Source organism: Fistularia commersonii, chromosome 23, assembly GCF_037954325.1.
Source record: "Fistularia commersonii isolate RoL2024-O1a breed Wild chromosome 23, RoL_Fcom_v1.0, whole genome shotgun sequence".
Taxonomy (NCBI): domain Eukaryota; kingdom Metazoa; phylum Chordata; class Actinopteri; order Syngnathiformes; family Fistulariidae; genus Fistularia; species Fistularia commersonii.
In genome coordinates, this window is record NC_141306.1 from 7,811,104 (window position 1) to 7,824,142 (window position 13,039).

The 13,039-nt window shown below is 45.6% G+C and overlaps 1 protein-coding gene across 2 annotated transcripts in view; it reads left to right on the top strand.

Moving 5' to 3' along the window:
* The first annotated feature begins 9,307 nt into the window (after positions 1-9,307).
* The window catches only part of hoxb3a (homeobox B3a), a 68,092-nt gene continuing 64,360 nt past the window's right edge, over positions 9,308-13,039 (top strand). For both annotated transcript variants that reach the window (XM_086170976.1, XM_086170984.1), the window contains exon 1: positions 9,308-9,509. The gene's annotated coding sequence lies outside the window, so the exon portion shown is untranslated. The remainder of the gene's footprint in view (positions 9,510-13,039) is intronic.

Consider the following 13,039-nt stretch of genomic DNA (forward strand, 5'->3'; position numbering starts at 1 on the left):
TGTTTCTATATTCGACCCAGACAGTTGCTGAGCATGAGCGTCTGGGATTTCAGAAGTTCGGTGGAGCGAGGCCGCCCTCGGCTCAGGACGATATATCAGAGGGCCTGGGGACAAGGAACCGACGATGGGCCCCAGCTGAGCCACTTAAACAAAGCGTTATAGCAGCTTTATTACTTAAAAAAACCGACACTAGTGCCGAACGCGCGGCCAAGAATGAATGGATGAGAGAAATGCGGAGGTGGATACCGTTTATATGACCAGCAAATAAAAGAAAGAAAATGTAGCATTAGCACGATGGAGTAAATCCATAAATACAGTTTAATGATAATAAGTTAAAATATTTATGTGTTCTTGAGGGAGAGGGGGTTGAGACTTACTTTACGTCCGCCCTCCCTCAAATATCAGGAATCCCTCTGTGTTGGCATGCAGGCCTGTAAAAGTACCACCTCAATGCAAAGCGTGAGCCGTGTTTAAAGGACGCGGGCCGACATCAAGGTCACCGACTCGACCAGGTGAGTTTGCCCGTCGGGATCCAGAAGCACTGACCCGAGGTAATTAGATGTGAGGCGAAAGGCAGATTCCGGGTCGTTGGGGGTGAATGTTTAGCCAGGCAGCACCAGAAGCTGGGAACTGGCTGGAGGAACAGCCCCCCCCCCCTCCCCGACCAGCGGCTATCAGTTTGCTTCCTTTGTTTTCAAACAGCAACGTGCTTCTCCCGAACATCCTGCGGCCACATTGTGTGTGTCCCCACAGCACAACCTAAGATCCCTCCACATCTCTGAGCTGTGTGTGTGTGTGTGTGTGTGCATGTATGTATGTATGTATATGTGTGTGTGTGTGTGTGTGTGTGTTTCTCGACCTTTACTTTCACAGCAGCCTCGGGCCACTTTGTCTTTCCAGGAGTCAGTGCATTGACAAACACGCTCCCCATGATGTGATAATTCAGTAATATGATAGTAATATAACAGTGAGATAATGATAACTTAATTTGGTCCATATAAAAGTCATAAATTAGTAATAAAATATAATAGTAATAAGATATCAGAACCAAAGAAACCTCTTGGATGAGGGGTGAAATGTATTCAAGTGAAGAAATTCAAGTCCAGTTTCAACAAGTAATAAGATATCATAAAACAAAAAGAAATAAGATATCATAAAATAGTCATATAATGTGATTTATTATCACAGTAATATAATCTATTATCACAGTAATATCACATCATATCATATCATATCATATCATATCATATCATATCATATCATATCATATCATATCATATCATATCATATCATATCATATCATATATCATGGTAATATAATATATCACAGTAATATCAAATATAATATAATATAATATATCATAGTAATATAATATGATATATTATAACATATCAAAATGTCTTTATTTGGCTTTTTATGGGTGTTTTCTAAAAAAAAAACTGTTTTTTTAAATCTAATTATGATTGATTGTGGCTATTATAAAGAATGATTTCAACGTTATTTTTCAGCATAAAAATGTCCTGTTTGATTTTGGCTCTTTGTTTCTTCTCCATCCCTCCATCCCTCTATCCCTCCATCCCTCCATCCTTCCATCCCTCCATCCTCTCCTCCCTCCAGGTGAGGCGTCTGACCCCGCGGGGTCACGTGGTGCAGGAGGCCGCGGGAAGGGCGGCGATTTTGGGCGTAAATCCAGGCCGTAATACTCCGCCTGTATTTCACCGCGCCTCGTAAAGAGCCGACACTGAACCTCCCCGGGGCGACAAATCAATACGGTAAAGCGCCAAATTATGGGATGGCTGGACTTTGGCAAACACCAACGCATCCTCCCGGGGACGTCCTCCTGCTCTCCTTTCCCTCCCTTCTCTGTCTTCCTCCACCTCAATCCCTCTTTCACTCATCTTTTCTCATATTTTCGGCTTTAATTGATCCGTGCGTGTATTTGACCCTACGGCGCCGGTCTCCCTGGAGGAGGAGGAGGCGTGCGTTCGCGTGCACGTGCGCGTGCGGGGGGAGGTTCGACCAAATAACTACATTAAACGCACTTTAAACTGTTGACCCGGTTGCGCGGCGGCGGCCGCCGGTAGCCGAACTATGTCGGCTGCCTTTTTCTCCCGCCACCGTTTTACAACCTCTCTCTCTCTCTCTCTCTCTCTCTCTGAAGACCTTTTATGGCTCCGTGACCCTCCATAAAACCACAATTTAAGACTTGGTGAATATTCATTAGTCCGCTTTGTGTTTCATAAAAAGCGCCGAGGAGCGTTTTTGGAAGCCGAAACTCAAAGAAGAAGAAGGAGAAGAAGAGGGGGGAAGAAAGGGATGCAAAAGAAAAGGAGAGAGCAGCGCCTGTAGAATCCGGTTCCCCCGCCCGCCCGCCCCCGGTTCCCGCCGGAGCGCCGGGAGTCCATTGTGCTTTTGAACCGTCAGCACTATAAACACCGTAAATCAGCTGGCCGGTATGATCCGGGAATTCCTCTTCCCGTCGATTGTGAAGGAGCCACACGCACACACAAGCACGCGCAAACACACACTCACACACACACACTCACACACCTTAGTGAACCTCCAAACACTACAAACACGGGGAAAACAAAGACCGGTTTCTCCGTTTGGTCTCGGAGACGCACCGAGAGGAAGCCGCCGTCGATCCCGGAAAGCGCGCACGTACACACGCACACACACATAATTTATTTATGACTTTCCGTCCCTTGCTTGCCCTCGCCGCTCATCGCGTGTGTGTGTGTGTGTGTGTGTGTGTGTGTGTGTGCTCTATTGGTTTTTCACTATAATTAACTTATAGATTTTAATTTAGATCAAATCCCCACGCCCACGGAAGCGATAGGATGGAGGTAGTGGTGGTGTGTGTGTGTGTGTGTGTGTGTGTGTGTGTGTGTGTGTGTGTGTGTGTGTGTGTGTGTGCACGTTTCCCAGTTGAAACCGGCGAACGGGAGGGGAGAGAGGCACCTGCACGTCGCGCTCTTGCGGGGTTCGTGTGTGTGTGTGTGTGTGTGTGTGTGTGTGTGTGTGTGTGTGTGTGTGTGTGTGTGTGTGTGTACAAGAGAAAAAGAGAGAGTTGTATTTGTTGACTGGAGAATTCTCCCGCGAAGCCGGAAGGACAACAAATCACCTGCGACACCGCGAGTGCAGAAAAATATTACCAAAAGAGATTATCCCCCTCTACACGCACACACACACGCACACACGCACGGCGATAGGAAGTGGTACACAGATAAAAAGCGCATTACACAAACACATACTCAATCACACACACTTACACGTCGCTGACAGTCTCTCACACTCACTTACTACTGCTTTCAATAAACCAGTGCGCGCTCGTGTACACGCACGTCAGGGAGAATCGCACACAGAGGAAAACATACTTGAGAGAGACACGACTGTACAGAAGGCAATCCACGATAAGCGCTGGGTTCTAGTTAGTGCTGTTTATTACATGTTATTACACTGCAATTCCCACTTCCTCCATTCATAAGTAGTTTGAGGCAGATGAGTTGTCTTCGAGTGTTCCACACACCAATGTAAACATTTAATTTGAATTAAATGGACTATATGAAAAGGGTCATATGCAATGATTAATCAGTGTGAGTGAGAATAAAATCCCAGATTATCTAAAATCCACCAGAGGAAAGCAGGAGAGACCAGGATTGGGCTCATGTTCCATCATATCTGGATCCATCTGAGCCTGTAAATGGTTTTGGATTAAATTAACAGAATAAAATGTGCAGAAGTAATCCCCCCCCCCCCCCCCCCCCCCCCAAAAAAAAGGGGGCTCAAATTTTCTGGTCCGTCAATCCGCAGAGGAAAAAACAGATCGGCCAAAAATGTGACCCAGTTTCATTTTAACCTTCAGGCGCAGTTTGACCTCTGAAGACAGAAGGTCAGCGCGGCTCCTACGGCCCTGCTCGCATATTTCACATGGAGAACACAGTAGTTTTTGTCACGTCCCCGTGACAGAGGGGCCCGGACGTCAGGGGCCTCATCCTGAATGCACGCTAACTCTTTTAGCCCGGCTAAATCCGGCAATATCCCCGATGCCACATACTTTCCACCCAAACTCTCCCTCTTATTTGTGTCCTCTTCGGTGGCAATGTGTGAGTGTGAAGGAGACCGTTACTCCTTTGCAGCAATGTGTAGGTGTGTGTGTGTGTGTGTGTGTGTGTGTGTGTGTGTGTGTGTGTGTTTGACGGGGGTCCATCCCAGACAGACAGCTGAAATCACAACCTAACCACATCCTCCGGCCACCGCTTTACGGTGTTTATCCAGCCACAAGTCACACGTGTTTACCAGGAAGTGGAGGTGAGGAGTCGTCCAGCGGCTTCCAGGTCCTGACCAATCACACTGAAGAATGTTGATTGTTGTCATTTTGAATTATATTTACGTGTAAATATAAATGGATTGTTTGCTTTGTAAATATGACATAATTTCAATACATGTGATTGGTTGGGCCATGATGATAAGAATTGCTATGCATGTGTGTGAGTGCGCGTGTGTGTGTGTGTGTGTGTGTGTGTGTGTGTGTGCGTGTGTGTGTGTGTGTGTGTGTGCGTGTGTGTGTCAGTGAGAGAGAGTTACAACTGCTCACTCAGTCATATATTCCCCTGCTGTCGTTGCTGGAAACAAACAAAAGAAAAGGCCAAACAAAGCAAATTGTTATTTTGAAATGCAAAGTTATACTTATTATCTTTCAGATTTAAAATTCTGACTTTGTGGAATTTTAGATTTAGGAACATGAAGTCCTTTGGTGAAAAGCTGGGTTGGATTTACACAAATACACACAGCAATAAAAAACATACATACATGAATGGGTGTGTGTATGTTTGTGTGTGTGTGTGTGTGTGTTATTGTATAAAAAAGTAAGAATTTCACTGTACAGAGAAAACCGTTTTCTTACTAAGCATGTGATACTAAATGTTTCCTTGAATCCTGGAATATATGTAAATTTGTGTGTCTGTGAATATATTTATGTATATATACACACACATGCATCTGTGTATATGTATATAGTATATATGTATATACGTATATGTATATATGTATGTCAATATTTTCACCAAGCCATAACCCCGAAAACAACGTGAAAACCAAATTCACAAAAATAATTTTGATGCAAATAATAATTATAATAATGATAAAGCATTCATTGTTATTGTCTCATAAATTGTATTATTTGTCATTTTTGTTGGACACATGTGTATCTGTATCACTATATGTAAACATTTTCTGTAATACTGAATAAAGCTGAGCAGAACATTCACACTACCGATCAACGTTATTGTGTGCTGTCGTCGTAGCTGAAAACTGTCCTCGGTGTTTTGTGAGTGCGGGTCCTGGGAGACGGGGGGCCGGGGAAGAAAGAAGACGACGGGAAGTTCCCTCTGAAAATGTCGACCAGCTGCTGACCAGGAGAAGGATGAGGATGAGGAGTTGCACGTCACACTCAGATCCAGCCTACAGAAAAAGAAACACATAAATACTTTTTAGAAAAATGAGAAAAAAACATGTTTTTTATGGGCGCGGTGAGCCGACAGTGCCGGCAACAAACACAGAATAATTACAAATGTGAATTTCAAACGCCTTATCGAGATGAAGGAAAATATTGCAGCAATGCAGGTTAATGTCAATGTAATAAATGTGTAATTCACAGCGGTTAATATGAAAAGATTAATAGGAAGGAAAGCGTGGCTGCAGTGGATCATCGGGCTGCAGGATTATTGGGTGGGGAGGTTTCCTGACACCGAGGACACAAAGCAGCCTCACACGTCTGGCATCCTCTATCTTCTAGGTCTACAAGTCCATTCTCCTCTTAGTTTTGGGATCAGACGTTACTCCCCTCTGCTGTTTTCTCAAAATAAATTTATTTTGGGAGCCAAATTCATTTAACCCCTGTTGTAGTTTTCAACACCTTAAATTAAAATACAGATCAGAGCGAAAGGAAAAAATATGACGCTTTTATTCCACATTACAAATGGAAAAGGGGGTCACTTCAGCTGATAGAGCCTGTGCAATCTGGATTAGAAAACACACGCTATGACGTCATCTAAAATGTTTAAGGGATGTTTTCAACGAAATATGTTCAATTAACCGTGCATGCAAAATACCATATTTCATATAGTGTGTGTGTATGTGTGTGCAATATGTCGTGAAATTTAAATTTCACAAACATATGATCATACATACACACACACACACACACACACACACACACACACACACATACAGACGGACAGACGCGCAATAAAGTCTTGCAGTATTTCCGATCATTTCACTGAAAGTTGCATAAACGTTAATAAAATGTTGTTTTTCCCACCGTCCCCGTCCAAATAAGATGCGCAAAATTGCGAGTATTCGACTACCTGGAGTGTGTAACACTTAGAAGAAATTTTTGTGCGTCCAAAAGGTGGTGAGAGACTGTCCTCCATCTCCGAGCTGAAATACCCCTTTAACCTTTGTCTGCTGCGTTCACGATTCTACGTTATTACAATGTTATTAGCATTTCCGATCGGCTCACGTTGATCTCTTTGGATTTCATTTTTAGACATAAAGCTGTAAAATCAAAGTTAACGTTAATTTCAATGAAGGAAAAAGAGCTGGGATTTTTGCAAAGAGTGCGCAATAATTACCGGACTAGTTATTAGGGTGTGATTACGCTCATCTACTCGGCGGGTAATTTTATTTCAAAATTAAAGTTCTTCCATGCTGCGGGCGAGTGACATTTCAACGTAACACTGCTTTAAAGAAAGCACTTCGGATTGGATATTTGGAGGGAAATGAAATGTGCAAAAACACAACAACAACAACAAGATAGCGGGCGGGTCTGACTGCTGCCATGGCAACGACAAATTGGAGATAAGAGCTGAACACGTGCGTTTTACCAAAAAGGGTAATAAAGAAATTGATTTAAAATGAAAAAAATATATAGTGATAGTTGTTCCTTACGTGAGGAGGGAGCTTCGCACCTGGAGGCGCCAGGCTCTCTGGACGTCCTCAGCCGCCTGTGGAAGCCCGTGCGAGATGGCAGTGTGTGTGTGTGTGTGTGTGTGTGTGTGTGTGTGTGAGGGGGGTATATGGTGGGGTATATGGTTCCTAATGTCTTTATTGCATCCGTGAAAAGGCCGGAAACCTAAATAAAAGCAACAAAAGAAGGGGTGGGGTGGGCAGGAGGAGGCTGGCGGAGGACCTGCGGGCCTTGCGTTTGTTTCCCGCGGTTAATGTTTAAGCCGCGGGGCCTTTGGCGCGGAGGAAGCGGCGGATCCGCGTCTGCGGCCGCGCACGCTGGATTCCGGACGAAAGGTCACCCGGTGGTCACTCGAGTGGGTTAACATCAAGTTTCCCGGGACACACTTCCGGGTTTGTCTTCCTCCCCGCCGCGGACTCTAACGGATCCACGTTAACAAACACATTTCATTACCAGTGTGTGTGTGTGTGTGTGTGTGTGTGTGTGTATTTGGGGACGACTGTTTTGCGTGAAAAAATAAACCAAAAGCGAAAAGCCTGCACCCTGGTGACAACACATCGGCTGTTTATATGCTGTTTATAAATTTATGATTATCAATGAACACACACATACTGGCAAACCCAAGCGCCAGTTAGTTGCGTAATTTCCGCGTAATAATTATTTTAGTGTTCATCGTGTTGGCTAAATGTAAAATTCACGCTGGAGCACGATGTTCATTTTACTCGGTTTTTATTTGATTTCATTTTTTTCCTAAAACCAATATGATGAAGGTTTTCCTGATCCAGGCAAAAACTTATAATCCGGGTATTCTGGGAGAGGCCGTTCACGTTATTACGCAGTAATTTGTTTTTATTTTTTGTTTCAATTGTACACTGAGCCAGAACGACAACAAAAGGTGGTAATAAACGCAACTATATTTGTGACACTTGCGTGTCCGACGGCGCGTTTTGATGTCGTCTCGCTTCCACGTTGCGTGGATTTAACTCATAGCAACACTTGGCGTCGTTCAAAACCTGCATTTAGATATTTACAATATCGAGACCCCTTCACGCCTCCCCCTGAATTCCACTGATGAAAAAAAAAATCTAACCGCAAACCGGTGACGTGATGCCGCAATGCGAAACTCCCCGCACAGTGTTCGTGGCGCGTGCGTTTCGCCGTCTCACCTGGTTGGACGGCGGGAACCTGCCCCGCATCCGGATGGACGCAACAGAACAGGGAGGAGGAGGAGGAGGATGAGGGGGTAAATAAAGACGAGAACATCACTGATCCTGCACCACAGAGATCCTTATAGGGATTAAAAATGAAAATAAAAAGTGAAACAACAACTCGCCATCCGAACATCTTCGTTATGACACGATTTTGACGCAAAACTGCACTCAAAGAGCACAAAATCTAGAATTCATGGTATAAACACTCTCGATTACGTCGAAGGTGCTCAGATATAACAAACATTCAATTGTTTTTTTATTTTATTTTACACATGAGGGTGTTTTTTTCTAATACGCACACGCTAGCTGTTATTGTTGGGTAAAATATATTAATAATGAAACAATAATAAAAATGATGATGATGATGCTGATGATAATGATATGATAATACTAGGAAGTTGTTTTTCCGTTCTCATGTGTGTGTTGTGAGCAGCAGTGGGAAAATGGCGGCGGTGGTGAGGAAGAGGAGGAGGAGGAGAAGGAGGAGGAAAAGGAGCAGCTCCCCTCTCCCTGCTCTCCAGCAGGAATTGCAATAAATTCCTTGTTGTTTTATGAAAATTTACAACTTTGTGATAGAAGTTTATGAGTGGCCGCGCGTCGGGATTGGCCGGCGGGCTGGTCATGTGGACGCGCTTAACGTGAACATGAACTTTTTATGATTTCCCAAGCGGCTATATTGCTGCTGCCGCCGCTGCGGCACTCCGCTCCGCTCCGCGCCGCCCCGGCCGCAGCCGCATACGCAGCCGCGACGGCACAACCGCGGGAACCTCGGCTCCGGTTCGCAAACGTTAACGGAGAGCGACGGCGGAGAGACTGACGGTGACAACAACCCGCCTCCTCTTCCTCCTCCTCATCATCATCATCCGCTCCGAGCTGTGCGGAATCGGCGCACCGACGTCGGGACCGATTCGGAGCGGCGCGAACCGGAGCCGGTGCGGGGCTGAGGAAGAGGAAGAGGAAGAGGAGGAAGGGGAGGAGGATGAGGAAGAGGAGGAGGAAGACGGGGGTTCACGTCACAGCGATGACCTCCATGTTTTTTTCTCCATTTCTCCTGTCACCGAGGATGATGATAGGAGGGGAGATGATGAAGATGACGGTGTCGTTTTGACGACTGGGTGACAGCCTCCTCCTCCTCCTCCTCTTCCTCCTCCTCCTCCTCTTCCTCCTCCTCTTTTTTTCAGCTCCTCGCTCCGCCACCCCTCCATCCAATTATCATCCATCCATCCAGTGAGCGCTTCGCGCCTCTCCGCGGCGCCGGAACGCCGGGATCCCGGTCCGCCGGTGCGCCGGTGCGCCGGTGCTCCAGCCGGGGATTATCAGCCAGACGGTAAGAGCCCGCCCGCTCCCGCCGCTCCGCTTCACACGCTTCCGGGGTTGCGTCCACGCGAGTTGCGTGGGAGGAGGGGCGGATGAATGGATGAATGAATGAATAAATGAATGAGTGGACGCGTGTATGCGTGCAAGCCCTCGTCCCGCTGGCTCTGCTGCGTGGAGGTGGCGGTTCTGTTGCTGCAGGTGGAGTTGCCCTCTTTGTTTTTCTTCAGTTATGTGTGTGTGTGTACGTGTGAGTGAGAGAGAGAGTGTTTGTGTGTGTGTGTGTGAGTGAGAGAGAGTGTGTGTGTTTGCAGCCCTGCACAGGAAGTCTGCTTTTATTGCGACTCCGCTTCCCGTCTCATTTCCTCCCCACGGGCGGCCCGAGAGGCTCCGGCACATCTGCACCTCCGTCTTCCTCACTGTGTGTGTGTGTGTGTGTGTGTGTGTGTGTGTGTGTGTGTGTGTGTGTGTGTGTGTGTGTGTGTCCAAAATACCAGAGAGAGCAAAAAACACACTCCCAAAACACACTGTCCAGACTGTCACCAGACTGCGTGGGTTTCCCTGCGTGACACACGCCAAGCTGCCAATAATGTGTGGATGCTTTCATACTGTGGATTCTCTGGTCCGGGATTCTCTGTTGCAGTTTTAATATTTTACTTATATTTTATAATTTTGTATTTCAAGTTGATATCGCAGTGTGTTCACCCCGTGCACATACGAGCGCCGAATGTCCCCATGCTGCTGTGCTTTTAGTTTATTTTATTTTATTTTATCTAATTTCAGCTCAACTACAGTTTTTTTTTATTCTAAATGGACAGTTTTGTGGGTGAAGAAGGAAAAACCCTGTGTGTGTGTGTGTGTTTGTCTGTCTGTCTGTGTGTATGTGTGTGTGTGTGTTCTAAAATGCAATGTGATTGCAATGCGATCATCTGTTTTCAAATTAAACAAATTTATGCTTAAACGTAAATATGTCTATATATTTATAAATACATTAACATGTGTGTATATATAAATGTGTGTGTGTAATGTCACTAACGCCTTTTAAAATCTCATGCAATCACTCCATTTACGAGCATGTCTAACTGCGTGTGCGTGTTTTCAATTTACAAAATTGTTTAAAAATATTTACATTTTTTATGCATATGTGTATATATATGGAAACACACACACCGACACATATATATAAATATTTGTTATACCTGTGTGCATACAGATAGTGTGTTCTTATTTTAAAAAATAATTTGTAACCGTAAAAAGGATAGTCATACAGACTGACGTTTGCGTTTGTGTGTGTGTGTGTGTGTGTGTGTGTGTGTGTGTTTGTGTGCGTATGTTTGTGTGTCTCGTACTTATGACCATGTATAAAATAGTAATCATTGTCATATATTCTATAATACATTATATACATTTGTATATTTATATATATATATATATCCATTAATCCCACAAGTTTTTATTTCTTAGTAAAAGTTTTACTTTTTTTATTTCCATTGTGATGACGAAGGACTCCACTCCTTCCGCGCGTGTCCGTGGGATTTAATCCACATCCGGGACACACTGACACTTAACAAAGAAATTAAAAAAAAGGAACAAACAATCGATATTTCGGATGACGTAATTTTATTGAATTCGTGACGTTAAATCTGAACTCTTGCATTTCAAAAAGTCACGAGTGGTGTGTGTGTGTGTGCGTGTGTGCGTGTGTGTGTGTGTGTGTTTATGTCACAAATCCAGTGTAATAACCATTCGTTTACAGTCATGTCAAGTGGCACGCATATTTATGCATCCGTCTCCATGTATATGTGCGTGTGTGTATGTGTGTGTGTGTGTGTGCGTGTGCGCGCGCGGATCCACGGACTCAAGTGTATTTTCTTCAATGGTTATATATGTGTATTTAATTCCCTGTGTACTAAACAATGACGTCACCCTCCCCTTGGATCTCCTGCAATAAAAGTACATGTTTACTATTCCGGTATGAAGAATGTCATTCTGGTTGATGTTTGTGCACGCGTGTGTGCGTGTGCACGCGTGTGTGCCCGCTGACTCTCCTGCTCCTGCAAAATGCTCTGGTGCCATCTAGCGTCGGATCGACGACAGCGCCGAGCTCTCGCACACGCACACACATTCACACACGTACACGCACCTGACTGTAAACACGCGTGCACGCGGAGGGTGATAGCACTCATAACTTGGGCGTGCTCGTCGCTTCCAAGAGACGTCACGCGTCAAACCTCTAAATGTATCTTTGTAATTGCGCGCCTCCGTGCGTGCGCGTACGCGTGTGCGTGTGTGTGTCAGCTGCTGACAAACTGATGATGTGTCCGTGAGTCCGCTTCTTTGTCCCCGAGTCAGACCGAGGAGTGGAAACTCCACGCCTGAAGCGACAGGAGGCGGTGTGTGTGTGTGTGTGTGTGTGTGTGTGTGTAGGGGTTACACGCGCACGCGCACGCGCGGAATCCAATCTGTGTCTTCAGTGTTCTCTGCTGTGCTGTTTGTTTTCGACTTTTTCTTTCCTTTATATAAATGCCGCTCCAAGCACTGCGGTGAAGCAATGTGTGTGTGTGTGTGTGTGTGTCTGTGTGTGTGTGTGTGTGTGTGTGTGTGTGTGGTGGGGGGTCTTGGAAGAAAGGCCACGCCTGCGTGTGAACCCCGCACGCCAGCGCCTGAGTGGATTGTGTTTGCCGAGGGGGAAACTCAAAAGGCTCCCCGGTATGAGCTCTGCTCTGATTGGCCAGGGGGCCACTGTATCGATAAACACCGTGCGTGTGTGAGGGTGCATGTGCATGCGTGTGCGCGTAAACATAATAACTCGTCCTCGCTGTGCGGTTTCATCATCTGCCCTGGCAGATCTACTGTGCTGCCACGCAAATCTATGCAGTGGCGTGTGTTTGCAGGAGAGGGAGCTCATTTTGCAGAGGGTGTGGGGGCAGAGGGGGGGCAGAGGGGGGCAGAGGGGGGGCAGAAGGGGGGCGGGGGTCTAATTTATTACCCCGGCATCATTTGACTTTAATCCGGCATTCAAAATCAACTGCAGGCGCATTAACATCTGACGGGGAATCCATATATCCTCCCGCTGTCAGCTATTTCACGACACGCAAAGGGCGAGATTGGATTTTCCGTGGCGGAGCGTGATTGTGTGCCGGGCGTGTGCGCGGATCCCGGGGCTCAGATCCACTTCCGGATTCATCTCCTCTTTTCTGCCGGGTGAACTCGGAGGCCTTGCGGACTAGGAATACTCGGAGGTGGATAAATAACATTTAAAAACAACAACAATAAATACATGGCATGACGTCATAGGAACCGGAAGCCGCGGTTCCCGAATGAATAAATAAATGCTCACGATCAACTTTGTGGGACGTAATATTTATTGTAATAATCCCGATATTCGGAGAAAATCGTCACAGCCTTGTTGGTTTTTTTTTTTTTTTTTTTTTGTCAAACCCCGTCTAATTTCACAATGCGCCGTTAACTAACGCGTTATAACAGTGCTATTACCACGGTTTAAATTTACGTTAAAGCGGCGGCTCAATTACTCACGACTGT